Genomic DNA, 24,763 nt, shown 5'->3' on the forward strand with positions numbered 1-24,763 from the left:
TCGATTGCAATGATTCATATGATGAAAATGATACACCACATGGCGAAGCAGATAGCAATAAAGATGGAAGAGGTTATTGTAGAACAGAAGTGGAATCAATGGCATTTTGACCAAATGCTAGTTCCCACTGGCCAGCACAAGAGACCGAATAGAAAACGTCCGTTGAGAAGAGGGCACAATCATATGCCACGACAAGGGTAGATCATGTAGATATTCTTGACCAATTTTCAGATTTACCACGAGCTTTGAAAGTCGTGTCTTATGTTAGGAGATTCTATAAAAGAACGCATCCTAAAACTAAAGCCGTGTTCCAAGAAAAGTCGTGCATAATCTCAGCCGATGAGATTAAGGCAACGACTCAAGCATTAATACGAGTCTGCCAGAAACAATTTTACGGGACAGAATATTTAAAATTGAAAAATAGGGAACCTATCGATCGAAAGAGTGAAATACTGTCACTCAACCAAAGATGATATTATTAGAACAGGGGGCGTCTAGGGGCTTCAAAAGATATGTCATACAACGAGCGTCATCCGATCATCTTGCCTTACAATTGTAGGTTGTCTCGCCTTACAGTTATGATGGCTCATCATGACTCCCTTCATGGCGAGAACCAGCTCATGCTCCGTCTTATCCGAATCCAATACTGGATACCGAATGTCAAGACCATGATCAGAGCCGCCATCCACAATTGCAAAACCTGCATTATTCACCGAAAGCACGCACAGTCCCAACTTAGGGGTACCCTTCCCTGCGAACGGACTACTTTTACCCGCGCGTTCACCAATACCGGGGTTTCGCCACTAGCGCCATTCACTTAGAGGCCACTAGTGACCTCAGCACCCCATGCTTTCTCGCGGCCTTCTCGCGTTTTATCGCGAGAAGAGGATGTCCGAAAAACATCTACTCCGACAATGGTACAAACTTTGTCGGAGCATCAAGGTCTTTACGATCCGAATTTAAAGCCTTTCTGGTCGAAAGCCGAGACAAAACAGTCTCCAGGTATAGCCATCAAGCATTAACTTGGCATTTTATTCCCGCCGGCGCTCCACATATGGGCGGCCTGTGGGAAGCGGGAGTGAAGAGCTTCAAAAGCCACTTCAAAAAGGTCGCTTCTCTCCAAAAATATACCATGGAGGAGTTCCAAACCCTTTTGTGCCGGATCGAGGCATGTCTAAATTCACGGCCTCTCAGCCCGGCGTCCAATGACCCAACGGACCTGGAGCCACTAACCCCAGGACATTTCTTCATGGGCAGCCATCTTCTGGCGCCGCCAGAACTAGATGCAAACGAAAGCCCTGCCTCCAAGCTAAATAGATGGCAGAAGCTCAAGGCCCTCCATCAAGCCTTCTGCCGGCGATGGAAAACCGAATATTTATCCGAACTTCAAAAGCGTGTGAAGTGGAAACACCCCAAACAAAATATACAAGTGGGAGATCTCGTTGTCCTCAAAGAGGACAACTTATCTCTCAACGAATGGAGGTTAGGTAGAGTCGTCAACGTACACCCCGGCGAAGATAACCGAGTACGTGTGGTCGACCTCTTTACCGAGAAGGGTCAAGTCCGACGACCTTTGGTCAAACTGATCCTTCTTCCCACGGAGGAGATAGATTGCGAGAGAACAATCCCTCCGTTCCTCCCTACTTTCGAAATATCCCAAACCATCCTACTCACTCGTTATTCCATAACGAGTATACCAGAGAAGCCTTTACGCAGACCCTCGGTCTGCCACAGAAAACAGAGGCACTCGGCCCATAATCTTTTTAAATTTTCAAAATTTCAAAACTCAGCGCTCGTTCACCGAAATAAGGCCTATCACCACCCTAATGCAGATCTCCATCTGTCACCAAACACTTATTGTTAATTTTCAAAATCAAACCCCAATTCACTCGCTCACCCCGAGCGAGGACAACAGAAAAGCCTACCGCAGAAGGGCGATCCGATCTGCCACAGAACACAGCCGCACTCGTTGCCGCGCAACGAGGCACATCGCAAGCCTACCGCTGATGAGAAAACTCATCTGCCCCAGATATCATAATTATTAATGAGTTCAATTAAACTTTTAGTGTTATCGCTACCTTATGCTACAGCGATATCTCAGTGCCAAAGACGCCGCTTGCACCGCCTCCACCACGATCTTCGTTGTCGCCACACCATTCAGAAAATGAATTTATTGCATTTACAAATTTATTATGGCGACTAATATACCCCAAATATACTTGTCTACTACAACTCACTGAAAAAAAAAGGGATTTCCTTTACTGGAAACATTTTGAAAAAAAAGGGCAAGCAAACCGGGCTGTTTTTTGCAGCTGGATGTGAACAAACACCACAAAGTTTGGATTTCGGGGTGGTAGCTGCCTCAAATTAATAATAATTTAATAATTAAACACCCATCACACATTGCCACAAGCGTGGCTCCAGTAACCAAAGACCCCATAGTGATTGTACCAACCTTTGTTAATAACTTTCAGTTAAAAACCCGAAAAATTTTATGCGCGTACAATAGAACTCTAGCATCCTACTAAAACTAATACCGTCAGTACTCCCTTATGTAAACCGTAAAGAGTAAATTATACAGAAAGATCTACCTTCTTATTGTCGACATCCTGTTCACCAGCAGCATGAACTTTATCCTGTTCGCCGAGTTCCTTCTCCGATGTCACCCAGATACGACCACAAAGAAATAGTCCTTTATCATCATCTCGTGCATTTGCTTTACCACCATTTGGCCCATTGGTGCCGGTACCATTCTCGTCGTTTATGGTTATGTTTTTGAGGACATCCTCACTGCTCATGTCGACGTCATTATCCCTCGAATTAGCCATTACACATGGTTAACCATAACTAGCGGGCGGGCCTATTTCAATTCTTAAATATAATTAGTGCTTCTGAAATAAAGATAATATTACATTATAAATCTCATTCCATTTAAGTCCACTCAATTACATACATACATCAATTTGATGGCCAATTTCTGTATGCCAGCGCTTGTGAACGCAAATGTACCTCCAAAGATGTCGTTGGTATTGGAGGTGTTATTGGTGGCATCAAAGCCGTTAGTGTTGCTCTTGGCTCTGAGCAACCATAAAACAAATTGTATATAATACAGAAAAGCATCGGAATGGTAATTATAATGCATGCGAATATACGTGCAAGTGCGTGTAGGCCAATAACGATGGTGTTAGCATTAACAGACTTGAATATGCATTCAATAGATTAATAGTGGTTAAGATATTACCCTGGAAACATTCCTATACACATATACGCTCATCAACGCCCAACGATATAACATATGTTGGAGCAAGCGCCAGTAAATAAATCCCACACACATAACATACCATCCTGAGAACCAGAGCCACCTGTGCCCGGTTGCCAACGGTCTACGAAAAGGCGCGTTATCGGCCCACAATGGCCGTGTAATGTATATTCGATATTGGCATTTGACAGGCTATACATATACCCTGAGCGTATGATCCTTACTGCCGGTAAACACCATACAATTCGAGACCTCCATGCAAGTGACAGGCTGGTGATGCCCATGACGCACTGCTATTAAAGTAATTTACATTTCCTCCTTATTATTGTTGGGATATGGGGTCGGTCGCCCGTTATGTTTTTGTTGTTGTTGATATAACGATTGCTGCGAATGATGCGCTAGGCCAATGCTCCCAGCTGAACCAGCACGCGTGTGTGTTCTTCGATAAGATGACGTGAAATTCCAATCGATTTGTTGTCCTTTGCAATAGGTTGCCAGTCGATAGAATTCTAACCGCCCGCATAGTCGTGCGATAATGACGCGATCACCATTTATATGAATGTGAGTTATGCCCAAATTAAGTTTCGAAGTTCCAGGAAAAATACACTTCAATACACCTTCCGGCGTTTCCCACAATTCAATACGTCCGTCCGCACAACCTACTGCCAAAATATTATCAAACGCATTCATGCACCAAATAGGCGAATAAATCAAACGTTCAAATACCACCTCACCACTATCACGCTTCAGCATATGTTGACGATTGATTGTTGTCAAATTCTCACCATTTCTTGCATCCCAAACCTTAATTTGGCCACTTAGATAAGACATTCGATCATATACCGATGGTCGGCAATTTTCTTTGGCACTCCTTCGAGTATATGCTCAGTTTTTCGTTGTCTTTCTGATTCTTCATACCAACTGGAACGCCATTCGGCATAATTACGTGTACATATACAACGATAGAATACCACCATTGTATAGCTAAGAACAAAAATGCTAATTAAGCACATAGAGATGACGAAAAAGAATTCCGTCGGACTTTTTGGATAGAGTGGTGTACCACCAGAAAATACTATTGGCGATTCACGTCGTTCACCGTCATTAAAATCGATAGGACCGAGTGCAGCAGCTAAAGCTTTCCACTGAAAGTTTTGCGTAATTTTCTCTCGAGGATTGCATAATAGTACTGCTGTTTCGGGACTAATGGCGTGAGATAGCTTACTGGTGGGTAATAGAGTAATATAGCGTCCGCTACGCGATATATTATATTGTTTCATGATGGCACTCCAGTGAAAATTCGATAGAAAGTAATTCAACTCGAAGTCGGGATAGAGTAGGCGGCGTAGTTCGGCTTCTGTGTTATTGATAGTTCCTTCATCAGATTTTCCTACTACACTGGCTTGACTGGCTGCGGTTTCGCCTTTTGGTTTGCGAATTGAATGTACTCCCGCTGCCATTGACGCTGCCGCGTTTCCATTACAATTACCCTTTAGTCCAGCTATATCTTTGCCATTTGTAGCTGCGCCGTTTAAAGCAATTTGCATATTCGAGAAAAAATTCGATACTGCGTTTTGTTCATATGTTTTAACGAAATTTGGTGTGTCGTCACTCGTAAATGTTGTTCGATTGCCATCTACGGCAAATAAATTTTCAAATATCCCGAATCATAAACGATCGAACAAATCCAAACACTCATCCAAATCATGAAGGCACGTTGAAAGAAACGTGTATGTGCCCATAAATTTACAATGCGCAAACGCTTTGGGATTTGACCAGCTTTATTAGCTTGTACGCTATCTGCTGGGTGTGCATTGAGATCGGCAAATGTTAACTTCGGATGTGATTGAGAGCGATGAAACATGCCGAAACCACCAGCAGTACTGCCACCACTATTACCAATCAAAGATGTAGCGGAAATATTTTTATCAAGGAAAAGATAATCACTGCGCCACATCACCTGGATGCAACGTTCGGTTGGTATTTGCCACTGTATATTTCAGCATCATTTTGGGCAAGTGTTTTGCTTCGATGGTGTAATCGGTAGCTTAATATTCATCGCAAGTATTGTGGAGAAGAACATTTGTAACATGAAATCCGATAATAAACCGATAATGGCAAAAATACTAAATTTTTGTATGCGTTAACTCTACAATCGGGCATTAATAATATGGTACCAATGGCGGCGCTAGTGCCAAATTTATGCACACATGGTCCACAATTGGAAACCGTATCAAATGATACGTGGTTATTCTTCAGCGTACATCGCAGTTGCAACAGCCAGGATGCTCCGTACCAAAACCTGCAACGAAAAAAAAAAGAGAGAGTCCATTAACACAAATGCATAAATGGGCAGCGCAAAAAAAGGTGACAACTGACGGCGCGGCCGACGCCGCAGTTGGAGCACCCCTTTTGCGATGCCGGTATACCTAAAACCAGAACGAAATCTGACACCAACCGTCTTATGGACCTACACAACTAGCCACCTAGAAATAAAAGAAATTAATAAATTGATAATTTAACAACATGAAATAAAATAAATATTTACATCTCTCCCCTCTTCCCAAACGAACATTTTTTTTTATATAGCATACAATTTTGCTGTCCAAACATTTTTTTTGTGGCGGGCAGGGAAGTTGTTGGGTTTTAGCACCAACAACACAAATAACAGCGACTCAGAAGAACCCACGTTATACACTTTCTACCCGACCAGCACTAGTGTGCCCGTGGCTAACTAAAACGCTACCGGGTGACACAAAATAAACAAAATAAGGCACTAAAGACCCAGGCACATAACGTGCGTGGAAAGAGCCATGCACATGATGTGCGCCAAATATGAATATTTTTATACTGCTACAGATGTTTGCCCCCTACGCACGCGCTACTAAAATTTCCCAAATCTCAACAATACAACTAGGGACCACTCGCCCTGCACTTTGACAATGACCCGACCCAGTGAAACCTATTTCACTCCTTTCAGGAAAATGGGACGTTTTGCCGCCTTAAAACGTAATGCTGCCACGAACGCAGCGCGTTATTCGTCGCAATCCCGAGTGTGTCTTGAGCGACACCCTATCCGCTTGTGCCCAGCCTTTCGGGCGAAAAGGCCAGAAGAGCGCCTCTACGTAACCATTCGCTAAAGCTACTGCGGAAATTGTCTGGCGCCTGATCACCGCTCTAACGCGTGCCCAAGCCAAGGACGATGCAAACGGTGCGGCGAGAAGCACCACACGATGCTGCACATCGCCTCGATCGACGAAGAGGAGCAGCTATTACGAGAAGCCCGCTCCAAGCCATGGAGCGTCCAAGTGGAAGAGCAGCTAGATTCACCCCGAGAGCGGATGGACGACTCAATCGCGTTATATGCGTCGGACGCTGGAACGGAGACTGGACCTATTCGTCCAGCTCGCCCAGGAGCTCCAACTTCCTACCAGCAACATTGGCGGGCAAGCAGGATGTCTGCTGCGTATCCGAGGAAGACACGGACAGAACAAAAGGATTGCGACCCATGCTGCGGTCTTATCCAATTTTCGGCGCATGACACCCACGACCAGCATCGACAGCGCTATCGCAGCCCCGTACGCACATCTTCGTCTGGAGGATCCGCAGTTCCATGTATCCGCGCCGATCCGCCTCATCCTAGGAACAGATTTATATGCGGAGATAATATTACCAGGGATTCTGCTCACCACGTTTGGCCCTTTGCTGGCTCAGAGTACCATCTTCGGTTGGGTACTCTCGGGCACAACCAAGGCCTACCATCAAAATGTTCGGTAATGACCGACACAGATGAATTTTTTATACTTTGTTATTTTTATTGAATTTTTGGTGTACACAGTTGCAAAAGACTTGCATTGTGAATTCGTACCAGCGAAAAATCTTTCGATTCCTCCATTGCCATACCTACGTGTCAAATAATAGCTGACAGGGAGAACGGCAGTCGCGAATGACCAGATAATGGAATAAAGGTTTGTTTTTCTTTTGCTCGCCGTTATTAAATTGAAGTGCCATGAATTGTACATTTGTTTCAAATCAGCTTTCTTTTAAATTTGTATACCGAAAATCAGACTACATATTAATATTCATTTCTAAAATCAAGTTTATAGATTAAATTTGAGCCACTAGCTATGCAGGCATTTTAAAATATATAAATAAAGCAATATACCAGTCGTCTACAGAAATGTTTGAAAACCACTGGTGAGCTAATGATTTAGGTAATCGAACAATGATTGAACAGGTGATCGAAGCTGTTTACTATTGTGCACATTTCTATCAAACCTTCGCCACTTGTATGAATTCACAATGGAGGTGTGCGTTTAAAATCTTGTATCATTACAATAAGTTATTTTTTATTGAATTTTCTTCATACACAATTTTATGCTTGTTCATTTCCAATGAATTTGTAATAAACGGTAAGAAATATGAACACGTATATCTTCTTACTCCTTTTCGCAATCCCTAGCTCTAGGCAAACCTGGCTCAGGCCTTGAACCATAACGCGAATGTGCCGAATGACCGAGGCATCAGCAACCAAGCTCGCACCCTGCGCAAACCATCTTGCGTGTCGCCAAGCCGGCGGATTGGCCGACGTTATGTTAAGTTAGATATAATTAGTTATATGGTATGCATACATGTAGATTTGTATTAATAGTATGCATATATGTAGATTTGTATAACCGGTATGAATACATGTATATTTGTATGCAAAGTCAGCAGATTGCTATTCATGTAAAATGTTTGTATGCGAATATTTGGTTAATTCACATTATTGGTTGTATGTAAATATTTTGGTGGCAAACTAACATTGACGATCGGCAAGTGTATTGACCGAGGTGAGTGACTGAGCAAAATTTGTAATGTATGAACTGACAAGGGTTTCAAATTCAGCATTCCATTTATGTTGGCTTACCGCTGTGTTAGGTCAATTTAATTTATGTCTTATTGTAATTGTTATGTATTATTGTAATATGATTATGCTATTACAAAAATGTATTGGCATAGAAGTTAATGATGCGTAATGCCGCAAATGTATTGTATAGGTGGGCATGACGCATAATGCTACACTATGAGCGGAAATCCTTGTCTTGAGCTTGAGTTTTGTTGTCCCAACATATACTTTGTCGCATACGTAGGACCCGTCACCATTGCACGAGATTCTGTAAACAACATCAGATTTCTCCTGACTTGGAATTTTGTCCTTCGTTTTGCTGAAAATGGTTTGCAACGTGTTATTGTACGTGAACGCCAACTGATACTTTTCTTTGTCGAACATATCGGATCTCCTAATCCTTTCCGATACTCCTGGAAAATAAGCCATCGGTTTGTATATTTTAGAGTCTTTATCCTTTTTCACCGGTTCTTTCGCGCTAGTTGAATGACTTGGGATTAACTTGTTGATCAAGTTCATAGGAAATTCGTTCTTTTCCAAAGTTTTCTTGATTATCCCAATGTTTTTATTGTGAAACATCTTGTCACTAATTGTCAGAACTCTTCTTATATAATTCTACGCAGTGTTTAAGATAGTTCTGCGATGGTGCTTGGAATGATAATTTATCAGTCTTCCGGACGCCGTAGGTTTTTTATACCAATCCATATATAATTTGTTGTTATTCCTAATTATAAGTGTGCCAAGGAAAGGAAGTCTATTATCTTTTTCTACCTCCATAGTAAATCGAATTATTTTATAATATTTGTTGAGCAATTGAAGCATGTTGTCTAATTACTCTGTTTTAGCGATTTAAAATAGGACGTCTGAATATTTTGTTAACAGACGTGGCTTAGTTGTTGACTCTTCCTCGAACTTATTAAAAACACCCCCAGAACTATATCCGCTATGACTGGGGAGTCTGGTGATCCCATTGGCATTCCTGATCGTTGCTCGTAGATTTTGTCATTATATTTAAAATAACGGTTTTCTTTCACACAAAATTTTACTTTATTAAGGAACAGCTCTTTTGTTAACAAAGTGTGCTCTTTAATATCACCCCACTTCGAAGAGATAATATCGATAGCAGCATCTACGGAAATACTGGAGAACAAGGAAACCACGTCGAACGACACTAAACTCTCATCATCGTAAATTTAATTTTATCTTTAAACTCCTTGGCAGATTTGACGTTGTATTTTGAACATTTTGTAACATTTTTTAGTATACCGACAACATATTTACACAGCTTGTATGAAGGAGAATCAATGGACGGACATATCGGCCGAAGAGGTATGCCTTCCTTGTGAATTTTTGGCAGTCCATAAATTCTTGGTGGATTTGCATTCCTGGACATGAGAAAATTCTGTTCTTTTTCCTCAATATAGCCATGGTTGAACATCTTCGTTACAAGTTCATTATTCTTGTCTTGTAATTTGTTAGTCGGATCTCTTTTCAAAACTCTATAGTCTGAGATATTGTTCAATATATTTTGCATCTTTACAGAATAGTCCGTTTGGTTCATCGCTACAGTTACATTGCCCTTATCCGCATTGATTACTAGGACATTCTTATTATTATTAAGAAACTTCTGGGTTGAATGTAGAGTCTCTAAAACAAAATTTTCCCGAAATTATGTCGTCTTCTTCTTCAATTGTTCATGTATGTCTGCCGTAAAATTTTTTCTTTCAATTTCCTGTCTTTCCTTGTTTTGTATTGTTTGGATATTTTCCCCGTCAGCTATTAATTTAAAAAGTGGAAAGGTATCTTTTTGGAATGGCAGACCGTATTTAGGACCGAGGGATAAAAGCCAATGAACTTTTTCAGGAATATCTAAAGATGGGATGTTGTGAAAAAAATTCCGGTACCACCATAATGTTGAGGTTCTTTTTTTTTTGTTTCTATTTTAAGCTTTGGAACTCATTAATTTGTTTTCTTCTAATATTTTAGGTGAGATTGTTTGTGAAAAAATTCTCACTATCAAAGAATGCCGAAGAGTGTTGAGAGTCGAGGCTTTGTAAAATATCTATTTTCAAGTTGCTTTTCTCTTTTTCTTTTTGTCTTTTAAGTTCATGCTTGATACATATAATGTGACTTAGGAGTTTCATTGGTACATTATTCACATAAGTCGACAAAACTTTAGTAAACTTACATGGAAATTCCTTATTGGCAATACTGTGGCTGATGGTGTAAGCATGTTATATTTTTATACCCAGCGTGCTTTGCACACAGAGTATATTAATTTTGATTGGATAACGGTTGGTTGTACAGGTATAAAGGAATCGAGATAGATATAGACTTCCATATATCAAAATCATCAGTATTGAAAAAAAATTTGATTGAGCTATGTCCGTCCGTCCGTATGTCCGTCTGTCCGTTAACACGATAACTTGAGTAAATTTTGAGGTATCTTGATGAAATTTGGTATGTGGGTTCCTGGGCACTCATCTCAGATCGCTATTTAAAATGAACGATATCGGACTATAACCACGCCCAATTTTCGATATTAATTTTTCCACTCAAAAACAATTGAATTTAAAACCGTCTCACATGAGTGTTTTTTTCGAAAACCTGATTGCTTCGGAGTTATAATTTTATTTAATTCATTGTATTCCTCCAGCTGCTCTTTTACAATTAATTCGATGATTTTCTCATCTGCTGGCAATGTATTTATTGGTCGCATTTCATTCGATTTTATAGTATTTTTGACTTTATAAACTGGCGTTACCGTAGTAAGTTTCCAAAAATCTGGCATGGTAGCAGTTCTAAAGCTATCATTAATTATTACAGCATAAAAGTACCCTGTGTATTCAACTGAGTCTTTTACAACACCATCCGTCAAAAGTTTCTTGCCACCTATCTTGTGTTTAACCTGTTTAACAACTTTTGTTACAGTATCAGCTGTCACTTCCGTGAACTCGAAGTATGTGTGTACATTATAATTATGGTTAAAGTTACTTCCCACTATTTTAATCTCGTTATTAATATTTTGTATACTGTTCACGAAAAATGTATTTAGTTTATTAGCTATGTCTTTTTCATCGCTGTATATTATATTCATTTCCATTTTTGTTATCGAAGTTTTCTCTTTTTTTAAATTAACTGTGTCTTTTAAATATTTTCACATAAGCTTATTGTTTGCCAAGATTTTACTTTCCAGGTACCTGTTTTTCTTAATCTTAATTAGTTTTTTTAGTGTTAAGGCTTTTGTACTGCCTCCAGTCACAACTCATTTGACTACTTTTATAGAGACCATTTTTGCGTCTGTTTAGATCAGTTAACTCGCGATCATACCATTCATTCATTAGTTTCACTTCAATTTGTTTTTCAAACGTTAGAACTTTCACTGCTTGAACCATAACATAATTTAAAGCTTTGATTTTATCTTCAAGTGATAAATTGTTTAATATACTCAAGTTATAGTACCTAAAGATATGAAGAAGGCTTTCAGCATTGTAGCACTCCCAAGAAGTTTTAGTTTTTGTTACACACATTTGGTACTCTTTCTCTGATTCTAAATTAAACCCAATTGTTTCATGGTCAGAGATTTTACTTTCTTCAAGCCTCATAGAGTTAATTTTATCACTATTTGGGTAAAGTAAATCAATTCTTGTTTGAGAAGTTTCTGTTATACGGGTATTGAAATCGATTTCCTGAGTTACACATACATTTGCCATAATGTCATTTAACTGATTTCTGATGGAAGTGTTCCTGTTCATGTCTATATTGAAATCCCCCATAAGTAAGTTATTATCGCTTGGTTCAAATTTATGTAGAACATTTTCACACAAGTAATTTATAAAATCACTGTCGTTACTATTAGGTGAATGATACAAGGGTACCATACACCATTTTGTACCATTTGTTTTAATTTTAATAATTATACACCACATATGTTGGTCAAAGCTGTTGTTGTAAATCACTTTATACTCAATTGTTTCGTTACCATATATTAACACAGCGCCTGTGTGACGGCTATGTGAATCACATCTTGCGATCGTGTAGTTAATTAATTTCAATTCGGAATCTCCTATATCAATTGTTGTTCTTGATTCTGAGCACATTACAATAAATGGGTTTTTTGCATATATGAGCATTTCAAGCTCATTTTTGTTAGCTATGATGCTAGGTACTTACATTTAGGTGTAAACCAAGTAGTTGCTATTTACGGTTAGGACCTTTGTTACGGAATATTTTTCATAAGCCGGACATTTAGTACTAAATGCAAAATGATTTGCATCGACGTCTGCTACCTTTTTTTGCAAAAGTTCGTCACAATTTACACATCTCATTATTTCTGACTTACAATCTTTTACTTCATGCGAGCCACCACGCTTGGCACACGCGATTTTGTTTATACATTCGCTGGCTTTGTGTTGAAAGCCTAAACATTTAAAACACCATATTCAAAAACTCTGCAACTTTCGTATTCAATTTTGATTCTTTTTTTACCAATAAGCAATTCGCATGTATTGGCATCACTCTCTATTAGCACATTATAGCTTTCAACTCTTTTGTTTTTATCTTCATAGACTATTATTATTTTCATTTCCGTATTATTTTCCACTTGATTTTGCTTTACCAAACATTCCATAATTCGCTCTTCGCTCAGTTTATATGTCAAGCCCGTCAGCTTAACCATTCTCTTATTTGTTTTTTCCTTTACTTTCTCTATTTCATAATTGTTACCAATTTGCTCGCTTATTTTCTTTTGCACGGTCTCTAGTGCATTACCGTCGGCGCACTCAACAATTATACCGCCACTGTTTATTGCTCTCACTTCACTTATTAAACCTTCTGTCTGCTCTATAACTGATTAAAGAGCATTTTTTGTTTCTCTATTATTTTTGTTTACATTCGCTTTTGTTTAATCACTACTTTCTTCACACTTTTTTTGCTGCTTGTGCATATGTTGGCTTTTTGTTTGGATTATTTGCATTCACTTTAGCACTGTTATGGTCATGCGATACACTAATTTTTGCAATATTATTGCTTGGTTCTTTTGCCACTTCTTCAACTATTTGTTTTCTCATTTCCTCATACTTCGCTTGCAACTGTTCGTCTAATACAACACTTAGTTCATCTCCAATTTATTTCTTAAATTTTTGATACATCTTTGTTAAGATATCGTCCACAATCTCTCTCACCTCATTCTTCTTCAATTTATTCTGTTCTGCATTTTGAATTATGTGTTTTATTTCCAAAAACTTCATATTTGTACTTGATAAGGTAAATTCATTACAAAACCAATTAATGTTTATATTTCCACTTATAACTTTCCAATCGGCTCATCCAATTTTACTGCATTTAAAGCAGTAGCTTTTACCACATCCCCCCTAACACTACACAAATTCGCTGTGCATTCGCAGCATTCAGAGGGCATTTTAAACCGCAATACTTGTGACTTTTTTTTATTTTTTTAACTTTTATATATACATTTCCACTGATTTTATAAAGTTACCAATTTAAATTCGAGTCACTTTCTCATTATACACTTTGTTTTTATCTTTATATATTTTTTATATTTTCATTCTATATTTATAACCACTTTAATCAGGAGCAACTAAAACGCGTCCATCTTGTATGCGGTAATTTGCATTTCCATTCAAAGTGGTAATAAGGCCAATTGACCTTATGTTCGTTAACCTTATGTGACCCAACCATCACATTATTGCACTGTCATCGAGCCTTGATACGTGTGCAAAGTTTCAATCAAACTTATGGCCATTCAAAGTGGTAATAAGGCCAATTGACCTTATTGCCGTTGACCTTATGTCACCACACCATCACATTAATGCATTGTCATCGGCCCTTGATACATATGCAAAGCTTCAAATTAATCAGACTTCTAGAAATCGGTGAAAATTAAGCTCAAAAATTCCGTTACATAGATACAGGCCAAGCTAATAAAAGCGTGTTAAAAAAGGGCTCCAGTATGCTCTTTCGTAGATGTGCCATGCATCCACTTCTATCAAAAATAAAGGAATGCGTTTTTCGCATTATGTGCAAGGTTTCAAATCTATGGCCATTTGGGGTGGTCATAAGTTCAATTGACCTTATGGCCGTTGACCTTATGTCACCACACCATCACACTAATGCATTGTCATCGACCCTTGATACGTGTGCAAAGTTTCAATCAAACTTATGGCCGTTCAAAGTGGTAATAAGGCCAATTGGCCTTATGGCCGTTGACCTTATGTCGCCACACCATCACATTAATGCATTGTCATCGAGCCTCGATATGTGTGCAAAGCTTCAATCAAACTTATCGCCATTCAAAGTGGTAATAAGGCCAATTGACCTTATGGCCGTTGACCTTATGTCACCACACCATCACAATAATGCATTGTCATCAAGCCTTGATACGTGTGCAAAGTTTCAATCAAACTTATGGGCATTCAAAGTGGTAATAAGGCCAATTGACCTTATGGCCGTTGACCTTATGTCACCACACCATCACATTAATGCATTGTCTTCGACCCTTGATACGTGTGCAAAGTTTCAATCAATATTATGGCCATTCAAAGTGGTAATAGGGCCAATTAACCTTATGGCCGTTGACCTTATGTCACCACACCATCACATTAATGCATTGTTATCGAACCCTGATATGTGTGCAAAGTTTCAACCAAACTTATGGCCATTCAAAGTGGTAATAAGGCCAATTTACTTTATGGCCGTTGACCTTATGTCACCACACCATCACATTAATGCATTGTCATCGGTCCTTGATACGAAGGCAAAGTTTCAAATTAATCAGACTTCTAGAAACCGGTGAAAATTAAGCTCAAATATTCCGTTACATACAGGCCAAGCTAATAAAAGCGTGTTAAAAAGGGCTCGAGTATGCTTTTTCGTAGATGTGCCATGCATCCACTTCTATCATTATTAAAGGAATACGTTTTTCGCATTATGTGCAAAGTTTCAAATCTATGGCCATTTGGGGTGGTCATAAGTTCAATTGACCTTATGGCCGTTGACCTAATGTCACCACACCATCACATTAATGCATTGTCATCGACCCTTTAAACGTGTGCAAAGTTTCAATCAAACATATGGCCATTCAAAGTGGTAATAAGGCCAATTGACCTTATGGCCGTTGACCTTATGTCACCACACCATCACATTAATGCATTGTCATCGGTCCTTGATAGGTATGCAAAGTTTCAAATTAACCAGACTTCTAGAAACCGGTGAAAATTAAGCTCAAAAACTCCGTTACATACAGGCCAAGCTAATAAAAGCGTGTTAAAAATAAAAATCATCACAAAGAAAAGGATACGCTGTTTTACACTAAGCCATGGCAATTCATTTAGCATTTCTCTTATCGGAGTATCGTATTTTTTCTTAAGAATCGCTTTATTTTGCATTTTTTGTAAACTGTCTATCACACTATCTGCCACTAAAAACAATATTGTAGGGCAGTAATTGAAATGAGGTTCCACGATTTTTCTATATACAAGAATTTTATGCTTTTTTTAAACAAATTTGCATGATCTGTATAAAAAGCCTATCTTTTTTGCAATCTTTTGTCCATCCAGAGATATACACTATCTAAATCTGATTGCATTTTTTTAATAGCTACATTGAGATTTTTATCGCATATCATAATAAGGGTGTCATCTGCAAACAATTTGATATCACAATGGTTTACTGCTTTCACTATGGCATTTATATCTATATATATAAAAAGAAGTGTACATTTTGATTGACACTCCATAACTCGAGAACGGCTTGACAGATTGCCATGAAATGTTTAGGAAAGATACAGGAAGGAGAGATGATGGTTAGTTGATTTTGAAATCCCAAATCGGTGTAGCCATATATATATAAAAACCAAATTCTGTGTGTGTGTGTGTGTGTTCGCTATGGAAACGTATTTCCCACACATCAATCATCACCAAATTTTGGTTATGGGTTCCTTCGATCAACGGGAATGTTTTAGGCTAAAAATAATTTCGATATATAAAAGGGGCGTGGCACCTCCCATACAAATGGAATCTTTGGTACTGCATACCTTTGAAAGTATACATGCCAGAACATTGAAATTCAATGAGGAGTTATATGAGGTCAATCCCTAACACCACCAAGAAAATGCGGAATTTGGAGAAAGGGGGCGTGGCACCTCCCATACAAATGGAATCTTTAGTAATGCATAACTTTGAAGGTATACATGCCAGAACATTGAAATTCAGTAAGGAGTTATATGAGGTCAATCCCTAACACCACCAAGAAAAGGCGGAATTGGGAAAAAGGGGGCGTGGGACCTCCCATTCAAATGGAATCTTTGGTACTGCGTAACTTTGAAGGTATACATGCCAGAACATTGAAATTCAGTAAGGAGTTATATGAGGTCAATCCCTAACGCCACCAAGAAAATGTGGAATTTGGAAAAAGGGGGCGTGGAAACTCCCATTCAAATGGCATCTTTGGTGCTGCATAACTTTGTAGGTATACATGCCAGAATATTGAAATTCAGTAAGGAGTTATTTGAGGTCAATCCTTAACACCACCAAGAAAAAATGGAATTGGGAAAAAGGAGGCGTGGCACATCCCATACAAATGGAATATATTATACTGCATATATATGGATGACGTAGTGGTAGGATAATTAAAATTGGTAAGGAGCTATGTGATGTTAAGTTCTAAAACCTCCAGTAAAATGTGGAATGGGGAAAAACTATGGCTGCCGTAAAAACTTAAGTTATTTTAACACATAAAGTTTGACTGCATTGCATAACAGCTTTTGGACGTTTAGTAATCTGCCGCTGTTAAAAAAATTGTTTAGCTTCAGTCTATCTACATCTTCTATAAAAATCAAATTCTGTGTGTGTGTTTCCTATGAAAACGTGTTTGCTATACTTCGATCATCACCAAATTTTGGCTCGAGGTTCCTTCGATCAAGACGAAAGTTTTTCATACTTCAGAATTAAGAATTTTAAATTTAAATGTTTTTGTTTTTTGGCTATGCGAAAGAACTATCTTAGCTCCCAAAAATGATCATGTTAACAAAATCAATGATCGACACAGTTACAGATGAAGATATAATTGTGAATTATCCAAACGAATTTCTATACTCCTTAGAACCAAAAGGAATGCCTGCGCATATATCAACTTTGAAAATTGGCTCACCAGTCATGCTTCTTCGGGATGTAATCAAAGCAACAATCATCAGCGGTAAAAGCAATACAATAATATAAAATAAGATACAATAAGATACAAGAATAAAATGTTTTAACAGAAAATTTCACCAAATGTGCGTACAAAATTCAATTCAATTCACAGAACAATAAATTAAATTATCAACAAACAAAACAGAAAAAATAACGCAACATCCATTCGATCTCGGGCGTTGCAACGTGCGCCTGGTAAAGCTAGCATATTTTAAAAAGTATTGGTGCAAGTATTGATCCTTGTGGAAGGCCGATATTAACAGCTTCTTCACTTGATATAGAAGTACCATTAATTAATGTTTTTTGACGTCGGTTGGAGAAATAACTTATAAACCAGTCCAGCGCTTTGTCCTTTATGCCGATACTGTACAGTTTATCCATCATAATTTGGTCAGATACAGTTTCGAAAGCTCGTTTAGGTCCAAAGATACCGCAATTACGTAGTTTCTTCCATTTAGTGGATTTTTCCACTCAAAAACAATTCAATTTAAAACCGTCTCACAAGAGTGTTTTTTTCGAAAACCTGATTGCTTCGGAGTTATAATTTTATTTAATTCAATGTATTCTTCCAGCTGCTCTTTTACAATTAATTCGATGATTTTCTCATCTGCTGGCAATGTATTTATTGGTCGCATTTCATTCCATTTTATGGTATTTTTGACTTTATAAACTGGCGTTACCGTAGTAAGTTTCCAACAATCTGGCATGGTAGCAGATCTAAAGCTCTCATTAATTATTACAGCATAAAAGTACCCTGTGTATTCAACTGAGTCTTTTACAACACCATCCGTCAAAAGTTTCTTGCCACCTATCTTGTGTTTAAACTGTTTAACAACTTTTGTTACAGTAGCAGCTGTCACTTCCGTGAACTCGAAGTATGTATGTACATTATAATCATGGTTAAAGTTACTTCCCACTATTTCAATCTCGATATTAATATTTTGTATACTGTTCACGAAAAATGTATTTAGTTTATTAGCTATGTCTTTTTCATCGCTGTATATTATATTATTTATTTCCATTTTTGTTATCGGAGTTTTCTCTTTTTTTAAATTAACTGTGTCTTTTAAATATTTCCACATAAGCTTATTGTTTTGTCTATTAGCCAAGATTTTACTTTCCAGGTACCTGTTTTTCTTAATCTTAATTAGTTTTTTGTAGTCTCTGTTAAGGCTTTTGTACTGCCTCCAGTCACCACTCATTTGACTACTTTTATAGAGACCATTTTTGCGTCTGTTAAGATCAGTTAACTCGCGATCATACCATTCATTCATTAGTTTCACTTCAATTTGTTTTTCAAACGTTAGAACTTTCACTGCTTGAACCTTAACATAATTTAAAGCTTTGATTTTATATTCAAGTGATAAATTGTTTAATATACTCAAGTTATAGTACCTAAAGATATGAAGAAGGTTTTCAGCATTGTAGCACTCCCAAGAAGTTATAGTTTTTTTTTTCACACATTTGGTACTCTTTCTCTGATTCTAAATTAAACCCAATTGTTTCATGGTCAGAGATTTTATTTTCTTCAAGCCTCATACAGTTAATTTTATCACTATTTGAGTAAAGTAAATCAATCCTTGTTTGAGAAGTTTCTGTTATACGGGTATTGAAATCGATTTCCTGAGTCATACATATATTTGCCATAATGTCATTTAACTGATTTCGGATGGAAGTGTTCCTGTTCATGTCTATATTGAAATCCCCCATAAGTAAGTTATTATCGCTTGGTTCAAACTTATGTAGAACAGTTTCACACAAGTAATATATAAAATCACTGTCTTTACTATTAGGTGAATGATATAAGAGTCCCATACACCATTTTGTACCAATTGTTTTAATTTTAATAATTATACACCACATATTTTGGTCAAAGCTGTTGTTGTACGGCTATGTGAATCACATCTTACGATCGTGTATTTAATAAATTTCAATTCGGAATCTTCTATATCATTTGTTGTTCTTGATTCTGAGCACATTACAATAAATGGGTTTTTTGTATATATGAGAATTTCAAGCTCATTTTTGTTAGCTATGATGCTAGGTACTTACATTAGGTATAAACCAAGTAGTTGCTATTTACGGTTAGGACCTTTGTTACGGCAATATTTTTCATAAGCCGGACATTTAGTACTAAATGCAAAATGATTTGCATCGATGTCTGCTAACTTTTTTTGCAAAAGTTCGTTACAATTTACACATCTCACTATTTCCGGCTTACAATCTTTTACTTCATGCGAGCCGCCACACTCGGCACACGCGATTTTGTTTATACATTCGCTGGCTTTGTGTTGAAAGCCTAAACATTTAAAACACCTAAAAATATTCACATATTCAAAAACTCTGCAACTGTCGTATTGAATTTTGATTCTTTTTTTACCAATAAGCAATTCGCATGTATTGGCATCACTCTCTATTAGCACATTATAGCTTTCAACTCTTTTGTTTTTATCTTCATAGACTTTTATTATTTTCATTTCCGTATTATTTTCCATTTGATTTTGCTTTACCAAACATTCCATAAATCGCTCTTCGCTCAGTTTATATGTCAAGCGCGTCAGCTTAACCATTCTCTTATTTGTTTTTTCTTTTACTTTCTCTATTTAATAATTATTACCACTTTGCTCGCTTATTTTCTTTTGCACCGTCTCTAGTGCATTACCGTCGGCGCACTCAACAATAATACCGCCACTGTTTATTGCTCTCACTTCACTTATTAAAACTTCTGTCGGCTCTATAACTGATTTAAGAGCATTTTTTGTTTCTCTATTATTTTTGTTTACATTCGCTTTTGGTTTAATCACTAATTTGTTCACATTTTTTTTGCTGCATGTGCATATGTTGGCTTTTTGTTTGGATTATTTGCATTCACTTTAGCACTGTTATGGTCATGCGATACACTAATTTTTGCAATATTATTGCTTATTTCTTTTGTTACTTCTTCAACTATTTCCTCATACTTCGCTTGCAACTGTTCGTCTAAAACAACACTTAGTTCATCTACAATGTCTTTCTTAAATTTTTGATACTTCTTTGTAAAGATATCGTCCACAACCTCTCTCACCTCACTCTTTTTCAATTTATTCTGTTCTGCATTTTGAATTATGTGTTTTATTTGCAGAAACATCATATTTGTACTTGATAAGGTCAATTCATCACAAAACCAATTAATGTTTATATTTCCATTTATAACTTTCAAATCGGCTCTTCCAATTTTACTGCATTTAAGGCTTTTACCACAACCCCCCTTAAACTCCACCGTCTCTTCTATAAGCGTCAATTTCGCTGTGCATTCGCAGCACTCAGAGGGCATTTTAAACCGCAATACTGGTGACTTTTTTTTTTTATTTTTTTAACTTTTATATATAAATTTCCATTGATTTTATAAGGTTACCAATTTAAATTCGAGTCATTGTCTCATTATACACTTTGTTTTTATCTTTATATATTTTTTAATATTTTTATTTTATATTTATAACCACTTTAATCAGGAGCAACTAAAATGCGTCATCTTGTATGCGGTAATTTGCATTTCCATTCAAAGTGGTAATAAGGCCAATTGACCTTATGTCCGTTAACCTTATATGACCCCACCATCACATTATTGCATTGTCATGGAGCCTTGATTCGTGTGCAAAGTCTCCATCAAACTTATGGCCATTCAAAGTGGTAATAAGGCCAAATGACCTTATGGCCGCTGACCTTATGTTACCACACCATCACAATAGTGCATTGTCATCGCGCCCTGATACGTGTGCAAAGTTTCAATCAAAGTTATGGCCATGCAAAGTGGTAATAAGGCCAATTGACCTTATGGCCGTTGACCTTATGTCACCACACTATCACAATGATGCATTGTTATCGAGCCCTGATACGTGTTCAAAGACTCAATCAAACTTATGGCCATTCAAAGTGGTAATAAGGCCAATTGACCTTATGGCAGTTGACCTTATGTTACCACACCATCACAATAATGCATTGTCATCGAGCCCTGATACGTGTGCAAAGTTTCAATCAAACTTATGGCCATGCAAAGTGGTAATAAGGCCAATTGACCTTATGGCCGTCGACCTTAGTCAGCACACCATCACATTAATGCATTATCATCGGTCCTTGATACGTATGCAAAGCTTCAAATTAATCAGACTTCTAGAAACCGGTGAAAATTAAGCTCAAAGTTCCGTTACATAGATACAGGCCAAGCTAATAAAAGAGTGTTAAAAAAGGGCTCCAGTATGCTCTTTCGTAGATGTGCCATGCATCCACTTCTATCATTAATAAAGGAATGCTTTTTCACATTATGTTCAAGGTTTCAAATCTATGGCCATTTGGGGTGGTCATAAGTTCAATTGACCTTATGTCCGTTAACTTTATGTCACCCACCATCATATTATTGCATTGTCCTCGAGCCTTGATACGCGTGCAAAGTTTCAATCAAACTTATGGCCATTCAAAGTGGCAATAAGGCCAATTGACCTTATGGCCGTTGACCTTATGTCACCACACCATCACAATAATGCATTGTCATCGAGCCCTGATACGCGTGCAAAGTTTTATCAAACTTATGGCCATTCAAAGTGGCAATAAGGCTAATTGACCTTATGGCCGTTGACCTTATGTCACCACACCATCACATTAATGCATTGTCATCGAGCCTTGATACGGGTGCAAAGTTTCAATCAAACTTATGGCCATTCAAAGTGGTAATAAGGCCAATTGACTTTATGGCCGTTGACCTTATCTCACCACACCATCACATTAATGCATTGGCATCGACCCTTGATACGTGTGCAAAGTTGCAATCAAACTTATGGCCATTCAAAGTGATAATAAGGTCAATTGACCTTGTGGCCGTTGACCTTATTTCACCACACCATCACATTAATGCATTGTCATCGAGCCCTGATACGTGTGCAAAGTTTCAATGAAACTTATGACCATGCAAAGTGGTAATAAGGCCAATTGACCTTTTGGCCGTTGACCCTATGTCACCACACCATCACATTAATGCATTGTCATCGAGCCTTGATACGTGTGCAAAGTAAAATGGCCAATTGACCTTATGGCCGTTGACCTTATGTCACCACACCATCACAATAATGCATTTTCATCGAGACCTGATTCGTGTGCAAAGTTTCAATCAAACTTATGGCCATGCAAAGTGGTAATAAGGCCAATTGACCTTATGGCCGTTGACCTTATGTCACCACACCATCACATTAATGCATTGTCATCGAGCCTTGATACGTGTGCAAAGTTGCAATCAAACTTATGGCCATTCAAAGGGGTAGTAAGGCCAATTGACCTTATGGCCGTTGACCTTATGTCACCACAACATCACAATAATGCATTTTCATCGAGCCTTGATACGTGTGCAAAGTTTCAATCAAACATATGGCCATTCAAAATGGTAATAAGGCCATTTGACCTTATGGCCGTTGACCTTATGTCACCACAACATCACAATAATGCATTGTCATCGAGCCCTTATACGTGTGCAAAGTTTCAATGAAACTTATGGCCATGCTCAGTGGTTATAAGGCCAATTGACCTTATGGCCGTTGACCTTATGTTACCACACCATCACAATAATGCATTGTCATCGAGCCCTGATACGTGTGCAAATTTTCAATCAAACTTATGGCCATGCAAAGTGGTAATAAAGCCAATTGACCTTATGGCCGTCGACCTTATGTCACCACACCATCACAATAATGCATTGTCATCGAGCCCTGATACGTGTACAAAGTTTCAATCAAAGTTATGGCCATGCAAAGTGGTAATAAGGCCAATTGACCTTATGGCCGTTGACCATATGTCACCACACCATCACATTAATGCAATATCATCGGTCCTTGATACGTACGCAAAGTTTCAAATTAATAGACTTCTAGAAACCGGTGAAAATTAAGCTCAAAATTCCGTTACATACAGGCCAAGCTAAGAAAAGCGTGTTAATAAAGGAATGCGTTTTTCGCATTATGTACAAGGTTTCAAGTCTATGGCCATTTGGGGTGGTCATAAGTTCAATTGACCTTACGTCCGTTAACCTTATTTCACCCCCCCCCCCCCCCCCCTTCAAAATATTGCATTGTCATCGAGCCTTGATACGTGTGCATAGTTTCAATCAAACGTATGGCCAATTGACCTTATGGCCGTTGACCTTATGTCACCACACCATCACATTAATGCATTGTCATCGACCCTTGATACGTGTGCAAAGTTTCAATCAAACTTATGGCCATTCAAAGTGGTAATAAGGCCAATTGACCTTATGGACGTTGACCTTATGTCACCACATCATCACATTAATGCATTGTCATCGAGCCTTGATATGTGTTCAAAGTTTCAATCAAACTTACGGCCATTCAAAGTGGTAATAAGGCCAATTGACCTTATGGCCGTTGACCTAATGTCACCACACCATCACATTAATGCATTGTCATTGGTCCTTGATACGTATGCAAAGTTTCAAATTAATCAGACTTCTAGAAACCGGTGAAAATTAAGCCCAAAGATTCCGTTACATACACGCCAAGCTAATAAAAGCGTGTTAAAAAATGTCTGTTGCAATTCCTTGATTGCCTTTTTTAATATCAAATATGCGAGTTTTGTGAAATTGTCAAAAGTGTGAAAATGTATCGCAATCGGTAAAAAAAAAAAAAATATTTAAGCCTATTTTGTTTTGTCCTGTTTTTTGTATATTTTTATTAAAAATAGTTGGAGAAATTGAGGTACACCAGTAGTGGAAGTGTAAAACCCAATTATATGCGATTTTTGTTGATTTATTTGCTGGCGTACTACATGTAGTTTTTTGTTGTCAGTATTTAACTTTGAATGAAATAATAAGTACTCTAGAAGAATAAAAACGATTTTTCCTATATAAACAAAAATTACTACATTTTCCTTGTGTATGTGCCGAACATACTACATGTAGTACACCCTACATAATCGTTTAAAAAATATTTTTTTTTTTAATTTATCTTAATTTCTGTAATATTTTATGTTAAAAGAACGGTATTAAAAAAAATTGTGGAAATTGCTTTAACAGTAGGTCCGTCGGCATATCCGGGTTAAAGCCACCAATTTCATAAAAAACAACCGTTTAAACATATCATACTTCTAGTGGAATTTAAAATTAATTTGTACTTCAATTTCCTAACATATAAAGCAATTTAAAATAAAAGGTAGTGTGTTCTCCACACGTTTTTAAGATTAATAAACATCAAACATTTTAATGATGAACTTAAACCTGCGAACAGAAAAATTGCAGTGTCAATTTTTAATAAATTTCTTCAATTAAATACTTTTTTTTTTATTTCCGATACTTCACGAAAAAACTTCCATGCTTTTTTTTAACTGAACCTATGAAAAACAATATCGAAGGCGTTTTCGAAAAACGCAAAA

The 24,763-nt window shown here is 37.6% G+C and overlaps 1 protein-coding gene and 1 pseudogene across 1 annotated transcript in view; one reads left to right on the forward strand and one right to left on the reverse strand.

Moving 5' to 3' along the window:
• MFS17 (Major Facilitator Superfamily Transporter 17) overlaps window positions 1–24,763 on the forward strand; it is a 429,249-nt gene that overhangs the window by 135,871 nt on the left and 268,615 nt on the right. The gene's annotated exons all lie outside the window — the stretch shown is intronic.
• Window positions 3,132–5,402, reverse strand: LOC137234729 (sterol regulatory element-binding protein cleavage-activating protein-like; annotated as a pseudogene).

Source organism: Eurosta solidaginis, chromosome X (genome assembly GCF_040869045.1).
Source record: "Eurosta solidaginis isolate ZX-2024a chromosome X, ASM4086904v1, whole genome shotgun sequence".
Taxonomy (NCBI): domain Eukaryota; kingdom Metazoa; phylum Arthropoda; class Insecta; order Diptera; family Tephritidae; genus Eurosta; species Eurosta solidaginis.